The 25,473-nt window shown below is 39.2% G+C and overlaps 1 protein-coding gene across 6 annotated transcripts in view; it reads right to left on the bottom strand.

The window, feature by feature from the left end:
• Positions 1 to 25,473, bottom strand: part of PCSK6 (proprotein convertase subtilisin/kexin type 6) — a 189,973-nt gene that overhangs the window by 97,919 nt on the left and 66,581 nt on the right. The gene's annotated exons all lie outside the window — the stretch shown is intronic.

The raw sequence follows: 25,473 nt of genomic DNA, 5'->3' as shown, positions 1-25,473 counted from the left end.
GTGACGGCTCCAAAACGGCTGTGCATTCCACTGCCTCCGCCTGCTCTCCAGAGGGACAGGGCAAAAAGCCGAGCTCTTCAGGGAGGAATCAGGGGGACCAATTAAACACCTGGAAGCCAGAGGGGGCGGCAGGGGATGCTCAGTGAGGTATGGAGACTGGCAGAAGGAGAAGGAAGGAGTGGAAATATTTCTTCTGCACAGAACCTGAGAAGTAGCTACAGCTACTCCACAACAAAGGATAAAAGGGCCACATCAAGGTGGGTAGGAGAGGCAGGGACATGGTCTCGCCAAACCCACCCCACCCCCCACTGCCAGCATGGAGACCCACAGTCTGGAGGGATCTCACAAATACATAACTTCTCCCTGAGGAGCCAGAGGGTTGTTGTCCCATGTCAGGTACCCCAACCTTGGGGATCTGCCATAGAGAGACAAGCCCCCCATATGTCTAGCTTCGAAAACCAACAGGGCTTTTTTACTTTTTGGCTGTGCCGCAGCATGCAGGATCTTAGTTCCTTGACCAGGGATTGAACCCGTGCCCCCTGCAGTGGAAGTGCAAAGTCCTATTTGCAAAGCAGAAATAGAGACAGAGATATAGAGAACAAACTTATGGATACCAAGGGGGAATGGAGGGATGGGATGAATTGGGAGATTGGGAGTGACATATATACACTATTATGTATAAGATAGATAACTAATGAGAACCTACTGTATAGCACAGGGAACTCTACTCAATGCTCTGTGGTGACCTGAATGGGAAGGAAATCTAAACAAGAGGGGAGATATATATATATATATATATATATATATATATATTACTGATTCACTTTGCCGTACAGCAGAAACTAACACAACATTGTAAAGCAACTATACTCCAATAAAAATTTAAAAATAAAAAATAATAATTAAAGAAAAAGAAGGAAATGGGAAGGGGAGCAAGCAGTGTTCCCTACCATAAAGACTCCACTTAAAGGGAATAAAAACCAGTGGGTAATTAACAGTACCTTGAAAATTGATAAACAATTCCCATCCACCCACATACAACTTGTAGTCAATAAAAATGTTTCATTTGGGGGAAAGTGAAAAAAAAAATAATTAAGGGGGTTAGTTTTAGCCATTAAGGAGTTTGGGGGTGAGGTGATTCACTTTTGCACCTGAAAATACATTTTCAATAAAACTGAAGACTAAATATCTTTATTTGATAAAAAAGAAAGAAAGAAAACCAATGGGGCTTATGTCCAGGAGACCATAGGGCTGTAGGGAATGGAGATTCTGCCCTTAAAGGGTTCCCATGAAGATTCACTCGCCCCAGGACCCAGCACAAAAGCAGAAGCTTGAAAAGAGCCTTGACCTTGTGTGAAAAAGATTCATTTGAAAATCCTAAAACATCTGCCAAAGGAGCAACAGCCTGTTGGGAGTCTCTTCAGGGAATGAGGCTGGCAGGTGCCATTTCTGCCCTCTGCCCTCTGACTCTAACCTGTTAGCACCTGTCCTCCCTGGCCCCCCTGCACTGCTGCTGTAGCCCCATCAGAGGCAGCAGGCAAGTGCCGCAGCCCCCCACAGTCCCCCAAAGCCAGTGGGTGCATGCAGCCCACACATGGGATGCCCTTGTGTGCCAGGCTCTGGTGGCCAGAGAGGATTGTGTTTCTGGGGCTAACAGGTCTGAAACAATCAAAGAGGTAGTTCAAGAGACAACCAAGAATGAGGGCAAGTTTAAACAACAAAGTTCATCACCTACAAGGGCCACCCTGTCAAGACTGGGAGAGAGAGCTGTTTCTCCTAACACAGAGACACACACAGAGAGTCAAGCAAAATGAGGAAACAGAGGAGTTAGCTCCAAACGAAAGAACAAGATAAAAATCCCAGAAAAAAACCTTAATGAAACAGAGATAATTTACCCAACTACAAGTTCAAAATAATGGTCATAAAAATGCTCAACAAACTTGGGAGAAGAATAGATGAACACAGTGAGAATTTTGACAGACAGAAAATATAAGAAGGTACCAGGCAGAAGTCACAAAGCTGAAGGACACAATAACTTAACTGAAAAATACACTGGAGGAGTTCAACAGCAGACCAGATGAGGCAAAGAAAGGATCCGTGAGCAGAAGACAGGGCAGTGGAACTCACCCAAACAGAGAAGCAAAACGAAAAAAGAATTTTTTAAAAAAGCAAAGATAGCTTAAGGGACCTATGGGACAACATCAAACACAATAACATTCGAATTATAGGGAATGCAGAAAGAGAAAAGAGAGAGAAAGGGGAAGAATATTTTTTTGAAGAAATAATGTCTGAAAACTCCCTTACCCTGGGCAGGAAGCAGACATCCAGATCCAGGAATCTCAGAGAGTTCCAAATAAGATGAACCCAAAGACACCCACACCAAGACACACTATAATTAAAATGTCAAAAGCTAAAGATAGAATCTTAAAAACAGCAAGAGAAAACCAATTTGTTATATACAAGGGAACCCCCATGAGACCATCAGCAGATTTCTCAGAAGAACCTTTGCAGGCCAGAAGGGAGTGACATGATATATTCAAAGTGCTAGGAAAAAAAACCTTCCAACCAAGAATACTCTACTGGGCAAGGTTATCATTCAGAATTGAAGGATAGATAAAGAGTTCTCCAGACAAGCAAAAGCTAAAGGAGTTAATCACCACTAAACTGGCCCTACAAGAAATGCTAAAGAGACTTCTTTAAGCTGAAAAGAAATGGAACTAATTGGTAATAAGAAAATAACTGAAAGTGAAAGTATCACTGGTAAGGTAAATAAGGTAAATATACATGAAAGGAAGTGGGTTAATCACTTATAAAGCTAGTATAAAGATGACACAACAAAAGTAGTAAAAATAACTGTAATAATTAGTTAAGGGATAGATAAAATAACAAGATGTAAAAAGTGACATCAAAAACAGAGAGTGTGGGGCTTCCCTGGTGGCGCAGTGGTTGACAGTCCGCCTGCCGATGCAGGGGACACGGGTTTGTGCCCCAGTCCGGGAAGATCCCACATGCCACAGAGCAGCTGCGCCCGTGAGCCACGGCCGCTGAGCCTGCGTGTCCGGAGCCTGGGCTCCGCAACAGGAGAGGCCACAGCAGTGAGAGGCCCGCGTACCGCAAAAAAAAAAAAAAAAAAAAAACCCATAGAGTGTGGTGGGGGGTAGTGAAAATGTGGTTTTAGAATGCACCCAAATTTAACTTACTATCAACATAAAATACATTGTTGTATATATAGGCTGTTGTATGTGAGTCCCATGGTACCCACAAAGCAAAAACCTACAGTAGATACACAAAAGATAATAAGAAAGGAATCTAAGCGTAACAATACAGAAACTCATCAAAACACAGGGAAGAAAGTAAGATAACAAGAAAGAAACAGAAAAACTACAAAACAGAAAACAATTAACAAAATGGCAGTAAGTATTGATACATTCCTATCAATATTACTTTAAATGTAAATGGACTAAATTCTCCAATGTTTATCCATAGTTGAATGGATAAACAACAACAACAACAAGACTTAACTATATGCTGCCCTCAAGAGACTCACTTCAGATGTAAGGACAAATACAGACTGAAAGTGAAGGGGTGGAAAAAGTTGTTTCCTACAAAGGGAAACCAAAAGAAAGCTGGGGTAACTATACTGGTATCAGACAAAACAGACTTTAAAACAAAGTCTGTAATAAAAGACAAAGATGGGCATTAAATAATGATAAAGGAGTCAACCCAATAATAAGATATAACATTTATAAATATTTATGTATCCAACATAGGAACATCTAAATATATAAAGCAAATATTAACAGACCTAAAGGGAGAAATTGGACAGCAATACAGTAACAGTAGGGTGCTTTAATACCCCACTTACATCAATGGATAGATCATCCAGACAGAAAATTAATAAGGAAACATCAGACTTAAATGATGTTTAAAAGATGGACCTAATAAATACAGAACTTTCCATCCCAAAACAGCAGAATATATAATCTTCTCAAGTGCACATGGAGCATTCCCCAGGATAGATCATGCGTTAGGCCACAAAACAAATCTAAATAAATTTAAGAAGACTGAAATCATATCAAGTAATGGTATGAAACCAGAACTCAATTACAAGAAGAAAACTGGAAAAATCACAAGTATGTAGAAATTAAACAACATGCTACTGAACCACCAATGGATCAATGAAGAAATAAAAGGAGAAATTAAAAAAAACCTTGAAACAAATAATGAAAATACAACATAACAAAATCTATGGGATGCAGCATAGACAGTTCTAAGAAAGAAGTTTATAGCAATTCAGGCCTACCTCAAGAAACAAGAAAAATTTCTAATAAGCAATCTAACCTTACAACTAAAGAAACTAAAAAAATAAGAAATGAAGCCCAAAGTTAGTAGAAGTGGAGAAATAATAAGGACCAGAGTGGAAATAAATAGAGCCTAAAAAGACAATAGAAAAGGTCAATAAAACTGGTTCCTTGAAAACATAAACAAAATTGACAGACCTTTAGCTAGACTCACTAAGAAAAAAGAGAGGGCTTAAATAAACTCATAAATGAAAGAGGAGGCATTACAACTGATATCAAAGAAATACAAAAGATCATGAGACTACTATGAACAATTATACATGAACAAATTGGCCAACTGAGAAGAAATGGATAAATTCCTAGAAACATACACTCTTCTAAGACAGAATCATGAAGCAACAGAAAACTCGAATAGACCAATTACTAGTAGGGAGATTGAATCAGTAATCAAAAAACTCCCAACAAATGAAAGCCCAGAACCAGATGGCTTCACTGGTTAATTCTACCAAACATCTGAAGAAGATTTAATACCTACTCTTCTCAAACTCTTCTAAAAAAATTAAAAAGGAGGGAATGCTTCCAAACTCATGTTATGAGGCCAGCACTACCCTAATACCAAAACCAGACAAGGACATCAAAAAAAAAAGAAAATTACACAGGCCAACATCCCTGATAAACATAGATGTAAAAATCCTCAACAAAGTATTAGCAAATCAAATTCAGTAATACATTAAAAGGATCATACATCATGATCAAGTGGGATTTATTCCAGGGATACAAGGATGGCTCAACATCTGCAACTCAATCAGCATGATACACAACATGAAGATAGAAATCATATGACCATCTCAATGGATGCAGAAAAAACATTTGACAAAATTCAACATCCATTTATGATAAAAACTCTCAACCAAGTGGATACAGAGGGAACATGCCTCAACATAATAAAGGCCATATATGACAGGCCCAACAGCTAACCACACTCAACAGTGAAAAGCTGAAAGCTTTTCCCTTAAGATCAGGAATAAGACAAGGATGCCCACTCTGGCCACTTTTGTTCAACATAGTATTGGAAGTCCTAGCCAGAGTGATTGGCAGGAAATAGAAATAAAAGGCATATAAATTTGAAAGGAAGAAGTAAAACTATCATTATTGCTGGATGATATGATTTTATATATAGAAAACCCTAAACACTCCACAAAAAAATAATTGTTAGAACCAATAAATTAAGTAAAGTTTCAGGATACAAAATTAATATACAAAAATCTGTTGCATTTTATACACTACCAACAAACTATCAGAAGAGAAATTAAGACTTAATACCATTTACAATTGCATCAAAAAGAATAACACATCTAGGAATAAATTTAACCAAGGAGGTGAAAGACCTGTACATTGAAAACTATAAGACACTGAAGAAAGAAACTGAAGATGACACAAATGAACAGAAAGATATTTCATGTTCATGGATTGGAATAATTAATATTGTAAAAAATGTCCATATTACTCAAAGCAATCTACAGCAATCTACAGTTCCAATGCAATCCCTATCAAAATTCCAATGACATTTTTCACAGAACTAGAACAAACAATCCTAAAATCTGTATGAAACCATAAAAGTCAAAGCAATCGTAACAAAGAAGAATAAAGCTGGAGGCATCATGCTCCCTGATTTGAAACTATATTACAAAGCTATAGCAATCAATATAGTATGGTATTGCCATAAAAACCGAAACATACATCAGTGGAACAGAATAGAGAGTGCAGAAATACATCCAATCATATATGGTCAATTTACAACAAAGGAGGCAAGAATATACAATGGGGAAAGGACAATCTCTTCAATAAATGGTATTTGGAAAACAGGACAGCCATATGCAGAAGAACAAAACTGGACAAATATCTTACACCATACACAAAATTAACTCAAAATGGATTAAAAACATGAATGTAAAGACCTGAAATCATAAAACTCCAAGAAGAAAACATAGGTGGTAAGCTCCTTACCATCACTCTGGCAATATTTTTTTGGATGTGACTCCAAAGGCAATGGCTACAAAAGTAAAAATAAACAAATGGGACCACATCAAACTAAAAAGCTTCTGCTCAGTGAAGGAAACCATCAACAAAATAAAAAGGCAACCTCCTGAATTGGAGAAGATATTTGCAAACCATCTGTCTGATAAGGTGTTAATATCCTAAAGAACTCATTCAGCTCAATAACAAAAAACCACAATCTGATTAAAAAATGGGAAAAGGATCTGAATAGACATTTTTCCAAAAAAGACATACAGATGGGCAACAGGCACATGAAAAGATGCTCTACATCACTAATCATCAGGGAAATGCAAATCAAAACCACAGTGCGCTACTATCACCTCACACCTGTCAGAATGGCTATTATGCAAAGGACAAGAAATAACAAATGTTAGTGAGGATGTGGGGAAAAAGGATCCCTTGTGTACTGTCGGTGGGAATGTAAATTGGTGCAGCCACTATGGGAAAGAGTACAGAGACTCCTCAAAAAATTAAGAATAGAACTACCATATGATCCAGCAATCCCACTTCTGGATATTTACCCGAAGAAAATAAAAACCCTAATTCAAAAAGATACATGCACCCCATGTTCATTGCAGCATTATTTACAGTAGCCAAGATATGGAAACAACTTAAGAGTCCACTGATGGATGAATGGATAAAGAAGATCTGAGACACATATACAACGGCATATAATCAGCCATTAAAAAGAATGAAATCTGGGCTTCCCTGGTGGCGCAGTGGTTGAGAGTCTGCCTGCCGATGCAGGCGACACGGGTTCGTGCCCCGGTCCGGGAAGATCCCACATGCCGTGGAGCGGCTGGGCCCATGAGCCATGGCCGCTGAGCCTGCGCGTCCAGAGCCTGTGCTCCGCAACAGGAGAGGCCACAACAGTGAGAGGCCCGCGTACCCAAAAAAAAAAAAAAAAAAAAAAAGAATGAAATCTTGCCATTTGCAACAACAGGGATGGACCTTGAATGTAAGTGAAATGAGCCAGACAGAGAAAGAAAAATACTGTATGATTTCACTTATATGCTGAATCTAAAAACCAAAACAAAACTCTCAGACACTACAGTCCCCCCTTACCCATGCGGAATACATTCCAAGACTTGAAGTGAATGCCTGATACCATGGATAGTACTGAACCCTAGATATACTACGTATTTTCCTATACATGCATACCTACATCTACGACAAAATTTAACTTATAAATTAGGCACAGGAAGAGATTAACAACATTAAGAATAAAACAGAACAATTACAACAATATACTGTAATAAAAGTTACGTGAAGGGCTTCCCTGGTGGCGCAGTGGTTGAGAGTCCACCTGCCGATGCAGGGGACACGGGTTCATGCCCCAGTCTGGGAAGATCCCACATGCTGCAGAGCGGCTGGGCCCGTGAGCCATGGCCGCTGAGGCTGCGCATCCGGAGCCTGTGCTCCGCAACGGGAGAGGCCACAGCAGTGAGAGGCCCGCGTGCCGCAAAAAAAAAAAAAAAAGTTATGTGAATGCAGTCTGTCTCTTTCTTGCTCTCTCTCAAAATATCTTATTGTACAAATTTAATGCCTTTTCCATCTTAACTAAGCACTCATCATGCACTGTGGCCATAACTTTTGCAGTTTGAGGTTCAACAGCAAAACTAGCACAAATTTCTTTTCCTTCTTCACAATTACATGGACAGAAGATTTGTTCTTACCGTAGATCTTAGTAACCTCAGCATATGATTTTTTTGTTTCCTTATTAAATCGAGAACTTTCACCTTTTCACTTAAAGGAAGCACTTTACAGCTTCTCTTTGGCATATCCGAATTGCCAGCATCACTATTCCTTGGGCTTTGGGGCCATTGTTAAGTAAAATAAGGGTTACTTGAACACAAGCACTGTGTTACTGCGACATCCATCTGATAACTGAGATGACTACTAAGTGCCTAATGGAGGGATATACTAGACAAAGAAATGATTCATGTCCCAGGCAGGGCTGAGCGGGTTGGCGCGAGATTTCATCATGCTACTCTGATGGGCGTGCAATTTAAAACTTATGAATTGTTTATTTCTGGAATTTTCCACTTTGTATTTCAGGCCACAGTTGACTGCGTGTAATTGAAACCACAGAAAGCGAAACCATGGTTAAGGGGGCACTACTGTACAGAGAACAGACTAGTTGTTGCCAGAGGGAAGGGGGTTTGGGGTGGGGGGGAAATGGGTGAAGGGGATCAAGAGGTACAAACTTCCGGTTATAAAGTAAATAAGTCACGGGGATATAACGTACTGCATGGTGAATATAGTCAATAATGCTGTACTGCAAATTTGAAACTGCTAAGAAAATGAATCTTAAAATGACAAGAAAAAATAGTTCATAACACTGTGGGGTGACAGATGGTAACTAGACTTATTGAGATCATTTTACAATGTATACAAATATCAAATCATTATGTTGTACACCTGAAACAGTATAATGTTGTATGTCAATTGTATTTAAATTTAAGAAATCTAGTTCTCTGAAAAACCTAAATTTTTCACTAGTCTGATCAAGGGAAGAAGGAGAGATGCCACGAATAAGATTAGGAACAATTATAGCTATAAACATGGAGAATATATTTTTTAATTATGAAAATATGATATAAAATTCGTATGTCATATATTTGAAAATCTGAAGAAATGGATGATTTTCTAGGAAAATTTAACTACTAAAATTCCCTCAAGGAGAAATGTAAAGCCTGAACAGACCTAGCTCTTTAAAGAGTCACCATGTCTGGTCAGACTGATTAATAAGTTCTACCAACATTTCAAAAACCAGGCAATGTCCACAGTATATAAACTGTTTCAGAACACAATAAACGCTAGAAAGCTTCCTAACTCATTCTACAAAACCAGCTTGATTCTGATACCCAGACTCATGAGGGACATCACAAAAGAAAGAGCAACTGTAGCTCAATCTATCTTATAAATAAAGATGGAAAATCCATGCATAAAATATTAACAACTGAATGCAGCACTGTATTAAAAGAACAATACTCACAATCAAATACAACTCATTCCAAGAATGGAAGGGTGAAATTTCCAGTGTTAGGAAATCTATTACTGAAATTTACTACATTTAAACAGATTAAATAGTAAAGTTGAAAAACAATAAAATCACCTCAATAAATGCTTTTTTTAAAAGCATGTAATAAAATTCAACATTCATTCCTGATCAAAACTCTTAGAAATCTAGGAATATAAAAATTTCCTTAATTTAATAAAGAGTAACTGCAGGAAACCTACAGAAGACACCTACCAATGGTATAACACAGGATCATTCCTGTATACATCAGAAACAAAACAACAACACCTATAGACAACCACTATTAATTATTCATCAGGAGTTCCTATACATTGAAATAAGACATGAAAAAGAAATGACAGTAATTAATATTAAAGGAATAAAAGCCACCATCAACAGACAGCTTTTATTTACACCTGTCTAGAAAAGCCAAGAGAATAAAAAATAATAGCACCAATAGAGTTCATTAAGGTGGCTAGGTACAAAACAACGACACACAAAAATCAAGTTCTTCTATATCCATTTCAATAATAATTAGCAATATAATTTTAAAAAAATCAACCTAGATATAAACCTAACAAGAAATGCATAAGATCAATATGAAGACAGTGATAAAACTATTTTAAATGATGTCAAAGAAGACCTGAATAAATAAAAACATACCATGTTCCTGGGTGGGAAGACTCAATACTGTAAAGATGTCAATTCTCCCCCAATTAATCTATAATTTCCATGTAATCCCAATCAAAATCCCAACAGGATTTTTTATGGAACTTGATAAGTAGATTCTCAAGTTCACCTGAAAGAGAAAATGTGCAAGAATAGCCAAGAAATTTTTGAAAAAGAACCTTAAGAGAAAATTTATCCTATCAGTTATCAAAAAAATCTTCTTAAACCATGATAATTTAAAATGAAGTATTATTTAGGGATTAAAAGACTAATGAAACATAATGGAGGAGCCGGTACACATAGGGGAATTTAGTATATAATAAAGGTGGCATGCAGAGATCACTAAATATTAATTCTGGAGAAAAATAAAGTTAGATTTCCCCTTCACAACATTCACAGAAATAAATTCTACACGGATTAAAAAGCTTAACAGAAAAGGCAAAACCATGAAGGTTTCAAGATGAACTATTCTTCTAAAAAGTTTTTAGATGAAATATAAAACAGATTTATTATTTTGGGCTTTTCTAAGCAAGATCCAAAACCCAAGAGTCATAAAGGAAGACTAACAAATGTGACATCATAAAAATTTTAAACAGATTTTTATTGAAATATTACATATAGAAGAAAGGGCAAAAATCATCAACGTACAGCTCTACAACTTTTTAAAAATTGAAATTTCTCTGAAATGAAACTTCGGGACTTCCAGTTAAACATGTAGGAGTGATCCACTCTCCTCTGTGAAAACAATAAAGATGACACATGCCTCTCTGATTCCCAAGGGCATATAATTTCTCCACAAAGTAGTGATGCACCTCAGGTCCATATGACTGGGGCATGGGTGGCTAGGGGAGTTTGTTTCTTTGCCACACTGTATTGCTTTTATAGCAAAAATGAAAAGCCACCTAAATGCCCATTATTTTAGAAACAGTGATGTCTGACCAGGAATCACACAAACACATCATCTTTCCAAGAACAGGCAGTTTCTGTGGCATGATTTGTTGGAGGAGGAAAAGTGGCAGTCAGATATGCCCCTGTCCCTGCTGTGTCCGCATATAATGAATTAATGCTAATTCACTGGTGAGGGGAGGGGATCTCTCAGAGATACTGGACTGGCAGACGAGAAGGATCTGGGTTCACAGTGCCTACAGCCTAGCTCACTCCCCCTTCTCTTCCTTCCCACATTTTAGCATCTTACTGGCCTAGAAAGAAAGACCTCAATCCTCTCCAGCCAGTCACTAATCATAACCAGAAAGTGACTAGCATGACACCTCTGCAACAATGCTGCAAAAAATAAGGAAAAAGGGGGCATAACAAGTGCAAGAAAATGATGAAAACTATAAACAAACATTTCTCCATAATATCCAAAATTTAAAGAAAAAATGATTTCTCTATGAAGCAAGAGCTCAAAGAGATACAAGGATTCCATGAAGAAATAACAAGACAAAAGCAAGAGGCCCAAAGTGTGTTCATCCTCAGGAAAGAAACAGATGGAAAAAATTAAAGACTTTTAGAAATGAAAGCCATATTAGGGTTTTCTCTAGGGAGAAAAAGGCACTGGGGAAACTGTCAGAGACACAGAGGACAAGCCTGAGGAAAAATAAAATAGAAAAGAAATAAGTTAATATGTTTAGAAAGAGATATAGAATTCAGGAAATAGAGATCCAATATACGTATAAGTGGTACACAGGGAGCACAGAACTGAACATATATAGCTAAAAATATTCAAAAATCATGACAAGAAAATTTGCCTAAAATTTTAAAATACCCAGATCTTTTTAAGGATACTGAATCCCAAGAACAGCTGCTATAGAATAATCCTCAGCCAGAGGTGGCCCAGCAAAGCTACTGGACTTCAAGGATAAAGGAAGAATCCTATCCAAGCCAAAAAGTCATCACCTACAGGGGGAAGAAGTTGGGCTGGCTTCAAACTCTTCCAAGCAACAATGAATCCAGAAGACAAACAGGTGATGTTTACCAAGGTCTGTAAGGCTGTAATATATAAAAGATATAATTCAGGTATAAAGGCAACCTTGAGAACTTCTCAAAGATGAAAGAAAACAACACCTGTTGGCCCTTCTTGAAAACGTTACTGGGTGGCAAAGTCCAGGGAATTAAGAAATGAATCAAAATAAATTACTCAGGAATGGAAAAACTGTGCTGAAAATGATGGTGGTGACCAAGACTAAAAAACTGTGAGAATCATAGTGACAGACGGTTAATACTGAACCCCGACAATGCAAAAACAACATCAAAGAAAATAAACAAAAACCCTAGGGACTTCCCTGGTGGTCCAGTGGTAAAGAATCCGCCTTCCAATGCAGGGGATTGGGATTGACATATATAAACTAATATGTATAAAACAGGTAACTAATGAGAACCTGCTGTATAGCACAGGGAACTCCACTTCACCGTACAGTAGTAACTAACACAACATTGTAAAACAACTATACCCCAATTTAAAAAAAAAAAGAAGCAAGAAAAAAAACGCAGGGGATGCGGGTTTGATCCCTGGTCAGGGAACTGAGATCCCATACGCCGTGGGGCAACTAAGCCCGCGAGCTGCAACTACTGAGCTCCCACGCCTCAACATGAGAGCCCACGTGCCACAAACTACAGAGCCCACGCGCTCTGGAGCCTGCACACTACAACTAGAGAGAAGAAAATTTACACAACACAACTAGAGAGAAGCCCGAGTGCTGGAACCAGAGAGAAGGCTGATCACCACAATGAAGAGACCGCATGCCGCAACTAAGATCCGACACAGCCAAAAATAATAAAAGAAAATTAAAAAAAAAACTAATATTGAGGTGTGGGGTGAAGAAGTGAGAACAAACTGAAGTAAATGCTAATTACTCAATATGGGAAATATGTAACAACAACAAAAAAATGTAACCCTGGCCTCTTAAAGACTGTCACAATCTTGGGGCTTTGTTTTTTTCAATAAAAGAGGGACACTTGAGAAAATATCTCATTATAAGGAAGTATTTACGTGAAGTTCAGCAATTCCTTCCCTTTAAACTTGTTTCTTTTTCTTCTGTTAAACTCACATAAACCAAATAAATTAAGCATAAAGTTAAACAGTAAACAAATACAATTAAACATAGAATTAAATCTGAAGTTCGGCAATATTCAGGTTGACTTACTTTCTCTTGTGCTAAGTTTGCATAAAATTAAACTTAGTATATTTTACTGAAAACAAGTACAGATCTTCCTCGACTTATGATAGGGTTACATCCTGGTAAATGGATCATAAGTTGAAAATATTAGCCCAGCCTACCTTAAACATGCTCAGAACACTTACATTAGCCTACAGTTGGGCAAAATCATCTAAAACAAAGCCTGTTTTACAATAAAATGTTGAATATCTCATGTAATTTATTGAATACTATACTGAAAGTGAAAACAGAATGGTTTATCAGTTGTTTGCCCTTGTGATTGTGTGGCTGACCAGGAGCTGTGGCTGTCACTGCCGAGCATCATGAGAGAGTACTGTACTGCATATCGCTAGCTCAAGAAAGCAGCAAAATTCAAAATGCAAAGTAGGGTTTCTACTGAATGTGTATCACTTTCACACCATAGTAAAGTTGAAAAATCATAAGTCAAACCATCATGTATCAGGAACCATCTGTATAGTATGATCAAATGTTAAAGAAATAATACTGTCCATCCATCTATCCATCCACCCGTCCATCCACACTTCGTATATACGGTTTAAAGATTTTTGTTGAAGAGCAGAAACTAAGAGCTGGGGCCTGAAGTCAGCTTGGTTTGATCTTTGGCAAAAGTTACATAACCTTTCTGGCCCTTACCTGTGAAATGGGGATAAAAGTAGCATCAATGACATAGTGTTTTGTAAAGATTACGTAAGACAATACATACAGAGACCTTAGATCAGTGCTTGTGATCTAGCAAGAGCTCAGTAAGTACTGGTTATTCCTGCTTTTACCAGGATCCAGATGATATTTTACCTTCCTTGTGCTCTTCTGCACTTTGATACAGCATTATATATATTTTGGAGTTATCTGGACTTATTAGTAATGTTCTAGCAAGCATATTATTTTAAATACATAATTTGGACAGTTCTACTACTTTCATTCGATTTATTTTTATGTGATAAAACATGTAAGAAACATGCAATTCTACAAAGAAATCTGGTAGAAAAAATTACTCCATTTGTATAAATATATAGTCAAACTTTTAGGAGCCCATCTGTGGTGATTTTAAACCATAACCACAAGTCTTTGACACTTTTCCGTTCAAAAGGTGCAGCCTAATTTCTCTCCCCTTGAGTGTATGCAGAATTCATTTCTAAAGAATAGAGTATGACCTAAGTGACAGTATGTTACTTCTAAGACTAAGTCATAAGAAAAACATTGCTGCTTCCTCCTGGTTCTCTCTTTGAATCACCTGCAATAAGGGAAGCTGGCTACATGCCATGGGGACACTCTAAGAACTCCATGAAGAGATACACATGTTGAGGAAACAAGGCGTCCTGCCAACAGCCAACAAGGAACTGAGGACTTTAGCCAACAACAAAGAAGTGACCCGTCTTGGAAGTGGATACTCCAGTCCCAGCCAAGCCTTCAGACTACAGTCACAGCCAAACTCATGAGTGACCCTCAGCCAGAATCACTCATTTAAGCCACCATCTGTGCTAGATAACAAATGTTTGTTTGAGTAACTGTCATGCAGCAATAGATAACTAATACACCATCTAACTGGTAAAGAAACAGAAACCATGTTTTAGTGTCAATAATGGCAGAGTAGCTTCTATCCCACTAACTCTTCTAAAAGTAATAACTATAAACCCTGGACTAAATACTTATTTAAGAAAACACCACCTTTTTAAGGGCATTGGAAAGCTACCATAAGAAGGCAGGGGCAGGCAATTCAGTTCTTAAAAGAGCAACAATACTGGGTATGATGTGAGTTTATACTTTTCCTCTGAGGGAACTCCCCATTTCTCTTGATGCAGAGAAGCTAGAACTCCATCAGAAAAATGCAATCTTATTCTCCTGGGGAGTCGTGGGATGGAGTCTGGGATTGTTAGAGCAGGTGGAAATCGAGAGAAATCCTAGAAAGGAGAGAGCTACGGAAGAGGACATACTGAAACTTCCCTCAAACACTCAGCTAACCGCTGGACTAAACACGTTTAGGCAACTCTCTAAGAAGTCCAGGAGGAAAGGAAGAGCTGGAGGCTGAATGAGTGAGTGAGCAGATGTTCCAGCTGCTGCCCATTGCAGGGCAGTCAATCTGGAGTTTGAGTCTTGCCAAGTTAGAGGTGTTGGCTAAACACTTCAGTCTTTCCGCTGAAATACCAAAAGGGTCACACTACCTAAGAGTAAAGATTATGTGCTTGGGCTAAAGGATTTTCTCTAAGGCTAAGGACAAATCAGAAAGAGATCAATCCTAAAAAAAAGGAAAAATCAAGCCTCCATAAGTTCAAACTGAACTGACTGCAAGAACAAAACTCAACAGTATTCAAGGATAATAGGATCAAGAGTCCCCACAATGTAGCATAACAATGTCCGGTGTACAATAAAAAATTACTTGACATGCGCAAATGTGCACGTTGTAAAAAGAAATATCAATGATTGAAAACATACCCACATTCCCTATTTATCCCTCCCCGCACCTTTGGTATCCATAAGTTTGTTTTCTATGTCTGTGAGTATATTTCTGTTTTGATAATAAGTTCATTTTTATCATATTTTTAAAAATTCCACATATAAGTGATATCATATTTGTCTTTGACTTAAAATTGGAAATTTGGGATTAACAGGTACACACTATACATAAAATAGATAAACAACAAAGACCTACTGTATAGCACAGGGAACTATATTCAATATTTTGTAATAACCTATAATGGAAAATAAGCTGAAAAAGACGTATATGTATATCTGTGTGTATAAATACACACACATATGAATCACTTTGCTGTACACCTGAAAAACAACTATACTTCAATTTTTAAAAAAAGAAATGGGGCGGAGTCAAGATGGCGTACTAGAAGGATGAGGAATTAGTGGCTCCGCACAACTAGGGCACCTACCAGGCACCCATGGGGGACCACGGACACCTAAGGGGACGGGAGGAACCCCCAGCGACCGGGTAGGACATGGGACGTGAGGGGAGTGAAGGGGGAGGTGAAGTGGAGGCAGGACGGGACTGGTGCCCCTGAGGGGTGGCTGGGGGAGGGGAAGAGATCCCACGCCCGAAGGGGGAAATTAGGGAACCACGGGGAGGGCAGAGGAACAAAAGAGAGCGTGGCCAGGTTTCCCCTGCCCACTTGGGCTCCCGGGAGCCTGCTGAAATCCTGGGCCTGATCCTCTGCCCACCTAGGCCCCCTCCAGCCACGTGGGTCCTGAGGGAGTGGGAGGGAGGGAAGGGGGAGCAAAAGTAAAGGCCAGACCTCCGGGACCGGCAACCCTGAGCAGTGGCTGGGGGAGGGGAAGAGTTCCTACACCCAGCGGGACCCACCCATGGTTAGGGGTCCCGCGGCGAGGGGGCAGACCCTGGGGGAGACGGCGGGGGAGGGGCGTGAAGGAACGGAAGGGAACGCGGCCAATGCTTTCCCCGTCCACTTAGGCACCGGGAAGCCTGCTGGGCTCCAGGGCCTAATCCTCTGTGCTCAGAGCCTCCCTCCTGCCATGCAGAGCCCAAGCCCCGCCCCACACCCTCACCCAGGCCCCTACCTCTACACTCGGAGACGTCCTCTGAGACCCCCTCCAGTGTGCTGGGCCTAAACTCCACCCACAAACCCTCACTCAGGGCCCTACCTCCAAACTCTGGAACCCCACACTCCAGAGGCCCTCCTTTCGACTTGCTGCCTCTCCCCTTTCACTCAGGTCCTAAGCAGAGGCCCCGCCCCACGCTCAATCATCACCCCTCCCACCCGCCTAGGTCCTGCCCCACCCTAAACCCCACCCCTGCCTAAGTTCCCCCCCCCCCCCCCCCCCGCCTAAACACCCCCATAGCCAAGGCTTTTTTTTTTTCTTTTTTCCTCTTTTACACTGGGATTCTGTTTTACCTTGTTGATTCACTGTTGTTGATTCTTTTATATTTTTATTTTTCCTAATAAATCTTTTATTCTTCTAATTTTATTTTACTCTTTATACTTTGTTAGTGATCTCTCCTTTTGGCTTTTTGCCCCCACCCACCCTTTTTTTTTCTTTTTTCTGCTGTGGTTTTATTTCACTTTGTTGCAGCTGTTTCAATTATAGTTTTATTTTTCCTAATATATTTTTTATCCTAATTTTATTTTTTATTTTTTTATTTTTTTTTTGCGGTACGCGGGCCTCTCACTATTCTGGCCTCTCCCGTTGCGGAGCACAGGCTCCGGACACGCAGGCTCAGTGGCCGTGGCTCATGGGCCTAGCCGCTCCGCAGCATGTGGGATCTTCCTGGACCGGGGCACGAACCCGTGTCCCCTACATCAGCAGGTGGACTCTCAACCACTGCGCCACTGTTTTTTATTGTTGATATTGTACTGCTCCTTTCTTTCTTCCTTTTTTTTTTTTTTTTTTAACGTGCCATGAAGCTTGCCAGATCTTGGTTCCCAGGCCGGAAGTTAGGCCCGAACGCCTGTGGTGGGAGCTCTGAGTCCACACCACTGGACTAACAGAGAACCTCAGACCCCAGGGAATATCAATTGGAGTGCAGCCTCCTGAAGGTCCTCATCTCAGCACCAAGACCCAGCTCTATCTAACTGCCTGCAAACTCCAGTGCTGGACGTCTCAGGCCAAACAACCAGTAAGACAGGAATACAGCACCACCCATCAAAAAAAAAAAAAAAATGAAGCAACAAAAAAATATGTTACAGATGAAGGAGCAAGGTAAAAACCTACAAGACCAAATAAGTGAAGATGAAATAGGCAACCTACCTGAAAAAGAATTCAGAGTAATGATAGTAAAGGTGATCCAAAATCTCGGAAACAGAATGGAGAAAATACAAGAAACACTTAACAAGGATCAGGAAGAACTAAAGAGCAAACAAACAATGATGAACAACACAATTACTGAAATTAAAAATACTCTAGAAGGAAACAGTAACAGAATAACTGAGGCAGAAGAACGGATAAGTGAGCTGGAAGATAAAATGCTGAAAATAACTGCCAGGGAGCAGAATAAAGAAAAAAGAATGAAAAGAATTGAGGACAGTCTCAGAGAACTCTGGGACAACATTAAACGCACCAACATTCGAATTATAGAGGTACCAGAAGAAGAAGAGAAAAAGAAAGGGGCTGAGAAAATATTTGAAGAGATTATAGCTGAAAACTTCCCTAACATGGGAAGTAGTCAAGTCCAGAAAGCACAGAGAGTACCATACAGGGTAAACCCAAAGACAAACACGCCAAGACACATATTAATCGAACTATCAAAAATTAAATTCAAAGAAAAAATATTAAAAGCAGCAAGGGAAAAACAACAAATAACATACAAGGGAATCTCCATAATGTTAACAGCTGATCTTTCAGCAGAAACTCTGCAAGCCACAAGGGAGTGGCAGGACACGTTTAAAGTGATGAAAGGGAAAAACCAACAACCAAGATTACTCTACCCAGCAAGGATCTGATTCACATTCGATGGAGAAATTGAAACCTTTACAGATACACAAAAGTTAAGAGAATTCAGCACCACCAAACCAGCTTTACAACAAATGCTAAAGGAACTTCTTTAGGCAGGAAACACAAGAGAAGGAAAAGACCTACAAAAACAAACCCAAAACAATTAAGAAAATGGTAATAGGAACACACATATCAATAATTACCTTAAACGTAAGGTAATTATTAAATGCTCCAACCAAATGACATACACTGGCTGAATAAATACAAAAACAAGACCCATACATATGTTGTCTACAACAGACCCACTTCAGACCTAGAGACACATACAGACTGAAAGTGAGGGGATGGAAAAAGATATTCCATGCAAATGGAAATCAAAAGAAAGCTGGAGTAGCAATTCTCATATTAGACAAGATAGACTTTAAAATAAAGACTATTACAAGAGACACAGAAGGACACTACAAAATGATCAAGCGATCAATCCAAGAAGAAGATATAACAATTGTAAATATTTATGCACCCAACATAGGAGCACCTCAATACATAAGGCAAATGCTAACAGCCATAAAAGGGGAAACCAACAGTAACACAATCATAGTAGGGGACTTTAACACCCCACTTTCACCCATGGACAGATGAACCAAAATGAAAATAAATAAGAAACACAAGCTTAAATGATACATTAAACAAGATGGACTTAAATGATATTTATAGGACATTCCATCCAAAAACAACAGAATGCATTTTCTTCTCAAGTGCTCATGGAACATTCTCCAGGATGGATCATATTTTGGGTCACAAATCAAGTCTTGGTAAATTTAAGAAAACTGAAATCGTATCAAGTATCTTTTCCAACCACAGTGCTATGAGACTAGATACCAATTACAGGAAAAAATCTGTAAAACATACAAACACATGGAAGCTAAACAATACACTACTAAATAACTAAGAGATCACTGAAGAAATCAAAGAGGAAATCAAAAAATACCTAGACATAAATGACAATAAAAACACAACGACCCAAAACCTATGGGATGCAGCAAAAGCAGTTCTAAGAGGGAAGTTTGTAGCAATACAATCCTACCTCAAGAAACAAGAAACATCTCAAATAAACAACCTAACCTTACACCCAAAGCAATTAGAGAAAGAGGAACAAAAAGACCCCCAAAGTTAGCAGAAGGAAAGAAATCATAAAGATTAGATCAGAAATAAATGAAAAAGAAATGGAGGAAACAATAGCAAACATCAATAAAACTAAAAGCTGGTTCTTTGAGAAGATAAACAAAATTGATAAACTATTAGCCAGACTCATCAAGAAAAAAAGGGAGAAGACTCAAATCAGCAGAATTAGAAATGAAAAAGAAGTAACAACTGACACTGCAGAAGTACGAAGGATCATGAGGGATTACTAGAAGAAACTATATGCCAATATTATGGACAACCTGGAAGAAATGGACAAATTCTTAAAAAAGCACAGCCTTCCAGAGTGAACCAGGAAGAAATAGAAAATATAAACAGACCAATCACAAGCACTGAAATTGAAACTGTGATTAAAAATCTTCCAACAAACAAAAGCCCAGGACCAAATAGCTTCACAGGCGAATTCTATCAAACATTTAGAGAAGAGCAAACACCTATCCTTCTCAAACTCTTCCAAAATATAGCAGAGGGAGGAACACGCCCAAACTCATTCTATGAGGCCACCCTCACCCTGATACCAAAACCAGAGAAGGATGCCACATAGAAAGAAAACTACAGGCCAGTATCACTAATGAACATAGATGCAAAAATCCTCAACAAAATACTAGCAAACAGAATCCAACAGCACATTAAAAGGATCATACACCATGATCAAGTGGGGTTTATCTCAGGAATGAAAGGATTATTCAATATATGCAAATCAATCAACGTGATACACCACATTAACAAATTGAAGGAGAAAAACCATATGATCATCTCAATAGATGCAGAAAAAGCTTTTGACAAAATTCAACACCCATTTATGATAAAAACTCTCCAGAAAGTAGGCAGAGAGGGAACCTACCTCAACATAATAAAGGCCATATATAACAAACCCGCAGCCAACATCATTCTCAATGGTGAAAAACTGAAACCATTTCCTCTAAGATCAGGAATAAGACAAGGTTGTCCACTCTCATCACTGTTATTCAACATAGTTTTGGAAGTTTTAGCCACAGTAATCAGAGAATAAATAGAAATAAAAGGAATCCAAATCAGAAAAGAAGAAGTAAAACTGTCCCTGTTGCAGATGACATGATAGTATACATAGAGAATCCTAAAGATGCTACCAGAAAACTACTAGAGCTGATCAATGAATTTGGTAAAGTAGCAGGATACAAAATTAATGCACAGAAATCTCTGGCATTCCTATACACTAATGATGAAAAATCTGAAAGAGAAGTAAGGAAACACTCCCATTTACCACTGCAACAAAAAGAATAAAATACCTAGGAATAAACCTACCTAAGGAGACAAAAGACCTGTATGCAGAAAACTATAAGACATGGATGAAAGAAATTAAAGATGACACAGACAGATGGAGAGATATACCATGTTCTTGGATTGGAAGAATCAACATTGTGAAAATGACTCTACTACCCACAGCAATCTACAGATTCAGTGCAATCCCTATCAAACTAACAATGGCATTTTTCACAGAACTAGAACAGAAAATTTCACGATTTGTATGGAAACACAAAAGACCCCGAATAGCCAAAACAATCCTGAGAAAGAAAAACGGAGCTGGAGGAATCAGGCTCCCAGAATTCAGACTATACTACAAAGCTACAATAAACAAGACAGTATGGTACTGGCACAAAAGAAGAAATATAGATCAATGGAACAGGATAGAAAGCCCAGAGATAATCCCATGCACATATGGTCGCCTTATCTTTGATAAAGGGGGCAAGAGTATACAATGGAGAAAAGACAGCCTCTTCAATAAGTGGTTCTGGGAAAACTGGACAGCTACATGTAAAAGAATGAAATTAGAACACTTCCTAACACCATACACAAAAATAAACTCAAAATGGATTAGACACCTAAATGTAAGGCCAGACAGTATAAAACTCTTAGAGGAAAACATAGGCAGAACACTCTATGACATAAATCACAGCAAGATCCTTTTTGACCCACCTCCTACAGAAATGAAATAAAAATAAACAAATGGGACCTAGTGAAACTTAGAAGCTTTTGCACAGCAAAGGAAACCATAAACAAGACGAAAAGACAACCCTCAGAATGGGAGAAAATATTTGCAAATGAAGCAACTGACAAAAGATTAATCTCCAAAATATATAAGCAGCTCATGCAGCTCAATATCAAAAAAACAAACAACCCAATCCAAAAATGGGCAGAAGGCCTAAACAGACATTTTTCCAAAGAAGATATACAGACTGCCAACAAACACATGAAAAGATGCTCAACATCACTAATCATTAGAGAAATGCAAATCAAAACTACAATGAGGTATCACCTCACACCGGTCAGAATGGCCATCATCAAAAAATCTACAAACAATAAATGTTGGTCAGAGTGCAGAGAAAAGGGAACCTCTTGCACTGTTGGTGGGAATGTAAATTGATAAAGCCACTATGGAGAACAGTATGGAGGTTCCTTAAAAACTAAAAATAGAACTACCATACGATACAGCAATCCCACCACTGGGCATATACCTTGAGAAAACCATAATTCAGAAAGAGTCATGTACCACAATGGTCACTGCAGCGCTATTTACAACAGTCAGGACATGGAAGCAACCTAAGTGTCCATCGACAGATGAATGGATAAAGATGTGGCACATATATACAATGGAATATTACTCAGCCATAAAAACAAATGAAATTAAGTTATTTGTAGTGAGGTGGATGGACCTAGAGTCTGTCATACAGAATGAAGTAAGTCAGAAAGAGAAAAACAAATACCATATGCTAACAGATATATATGGAATCTTAAAAAAAAAATGGTTCTGATGAACCTAGGGGCAGGAGAGGAAAAAAGACACAGATGTAAAAATCGACTTTAGGACGCGGGGATGGGGAAGGGTAAGTTGGGACGAAGTGAGAGAGTAGCACTGACATATATACACTACCAAATATACAATAGATAGCTAGTGGGAAGCAGCTGCCCTGCACAGGGAGATCAGCTTGGTGCTTTGTGACCACCTAGAGGGGTGGGATAAGGAGGGTGGGAGGGAGACAAAAGAGGGAGGGGATATAGGGATATACATATGCATGTAGCTGATTCACTCTGTTATACAGCAGAAACTAACACAACACTGTAAAGCAATTATAGTCCAACAAAGATATGAAAAAAGAAAAAAGTGAAGAAGGCATTCCACAGGAAAAAGAAAAAAAAGAAACATACCCACAAATGACTTAGGTATTGGAATTAGTATAAAAGACTGTAAAATAACTCATAAGTATGTTAAAGAGTCCAAAGTAATATATAGGTATAATGGGTGAAGAGAAGTGAAATGTAAGAAAAGATATGAAAATATTAAAAAAAAAAAAGCCAAATGGACATCACAGAACAGAAAAGCACAATATCTGAGTAGAAAAGAAAAAAAAAAAATCATTTGGAATCAACAACAGATTGGACACAACAAAAGAAAGGATTAGTGAACCTGAAGAAGACAGTGCAAAAGAAATTATCAAATTTGAAGCACACAGATAAAAAAAGATTTTAAAAAATGAACACAGCCTCAACCTGTGAGGTATATCAAGCAATCTAACAAGTATAATTGGTGCCCAAAGAGAAAAGAGAGGAAACAGGATTGCAAAAAGTACTGACAGAAATTTTTCCAAATTTGATTTAGAAAAGAAGTAATATGAATAATTACCCAGGAGGAAGCACAGCTAACCCCAAGCTGGAGCAATATGAAAGAAATTACACCAAGGGACATTATAGTCACAGACAAAGCACAGATAGGAAAAAAAAAAAAAGTTGCCAGAGGAACAAATCACATTACATAAAGGGGAACAACAATAAGGTAAGTATGACAACTGACTCATCATCAGAAACAATGGATGCCAGAGACAATGGAATAGCATCTTTAAAGGGCTGAAAGAAAAACATGTCAGCCTAGAATTCTATGTTCAGTAAAATTGTTTTCAAAAATGAAGATGAAATTTAGATAAATTTCACCTAAAAGCTAAGATGACTTCTTGCCAGCATACCTACATGTAAAGAAATACTAAAATACTAAAAGAAATTCTCAGGCTGAAGAAAAATTGAAGCCAGTCAGAAGAAATATGAAGCCAGAAAATAAGGAAGAGCACTGGGACTGATAAACATGTAGGTAAGTATATTTCTTTCCATAAGTATTTTAAAGCCAACTGTTTAAATAAGAATAAACATTGGGTTTATAATATATGAAGTAAAACACAAAAACAATGGCATAAAGAACAACAGTGAGTGTGAACTCAAATAATGTTTTAGGTTTATATACTATACGTGAAGTGGTATAATATTAGTTCCACATAGATTGGAATAAATTAGGATATCCATTTTAATCTCTTGAACAACAACTTTAAAAATAAAAAAGGTATAAAAAAGTAGAGCTCATGGTCACACCAGGGGCATCTCAGAGAAATTCCCTGCTTTGTGTCAACATGTGGAGAGAGAAGCTATGTTAGAGGTGCCTGAAGACTGCCCTGTCCAGAGGTGGGCTTGGAGGGAGGGGCAGGAAGAGGTGCGGCTGCCTGTATTGAGAGGCTACAGCTGTATGCAGCAGCCTTGGAGACGTGGCTGTTACGGGTTCCCTGGGTCAATGCCAACCTCAAGCCCACACTATGTCTCCATTGCAAACCCAACCCCGTGTCACAGACAGTTTATACCCGTTGTCCAAGGACACAGAGCCAGTGGGTGGTGGGAGTGGAACTGGTACCCAGGTCAGCCAGAGAGACTTCTCGTGGCTCTTCACTCATCAAGAGCTCCAAGGAGAACTTACACATCTCAACGTAAAAGAACTATCCACAAAGAAGTGAGGCCAGGTGACAGTCTCCTGATCTGTTCTGCAGGACACGCCCTTGGTGGTTAATGATGGCTGGTTAAATCCCAGCCACTTCAAAGGTTTCCAAGGGAAACAGCAGGCAGAGGGTCCTAAATAAGTGAAAGCTGGGGACCCTATTTTCAAAACTCAAGAAATTCCCCAAAGACTCGTGACCCAGAGTTCTCCACCTTGTGCTACTCGTAGTAGAGCTGAGGGAGCTAAACCACCTCCACAAAGACAAAGCAGCAGAGAAGGCCACACCCCAGGAAGGCATCCCAGCATGGCCATCAGTGTGCATGTGAGCACCTCCAAACCGAGAGCCAGTGCCCCAAGGCTAAGTGGACGGTCGAGGACAATTCATTGCCCCGGTCACACCTGCTCAGTGCCAGCTCAGTGATGCGCACCTACCAGGCACTGCAGAGGACTTACTGACTTACTGTCTGCCAGTCTGAGTTGTCAATCTGCCAGGCTCAGGGGGCGGGGGCAGGGGCAGGGGCGGGGGGCATGGAAGACGTGTGACTCTGCTCTAAAGCCCCATCCTAACAAAAGAAGCTTGACTCACAAATGGAGAAACCAAACAACAGAGCCAGAGACACCCAGGGTCAGGCGTGCTCCTTAAAGGGACCTGGAAGGCTGACCTCCCTCAGTAAACAAGACGAGGGGGGACACCTGGATTTGGGGAGCACTCCGTGGAGCAGAGAGGGCGTGAGAGGCCGTAAGTCATGGGTGGACTGAGCAGAACAGAGCAGCGGGGAGAGGTTTTTGGGGTGAGGCAAATGTTACCAGCTCGTCATAAACAGGGGAGACCGGGCATCTCCGGGGGACACTATGACAAATGTC

The sequence above is a fragment of the Tursiops truncatus genome, chromosome 2, assembly GCF_011762595.2.
Source record: "Tursiops truncatus isolate mTurTru1 chromosome 2, mTurTru1.mat.Y, whole genome shotgun sequence".
In the NCBI taxonomy this organism is placed as follows: domain Eukaryota; kingdom Metazoa; phylum Chordata; class Mammalia; order Artiodactyla; family Delphinidae; genus Tursiops; species Tursiops truncatus.
Note: the sequence above shows the minus strand (reverse complement) of the source record. Positions and strands in the feature narration are given on the sequence as shown.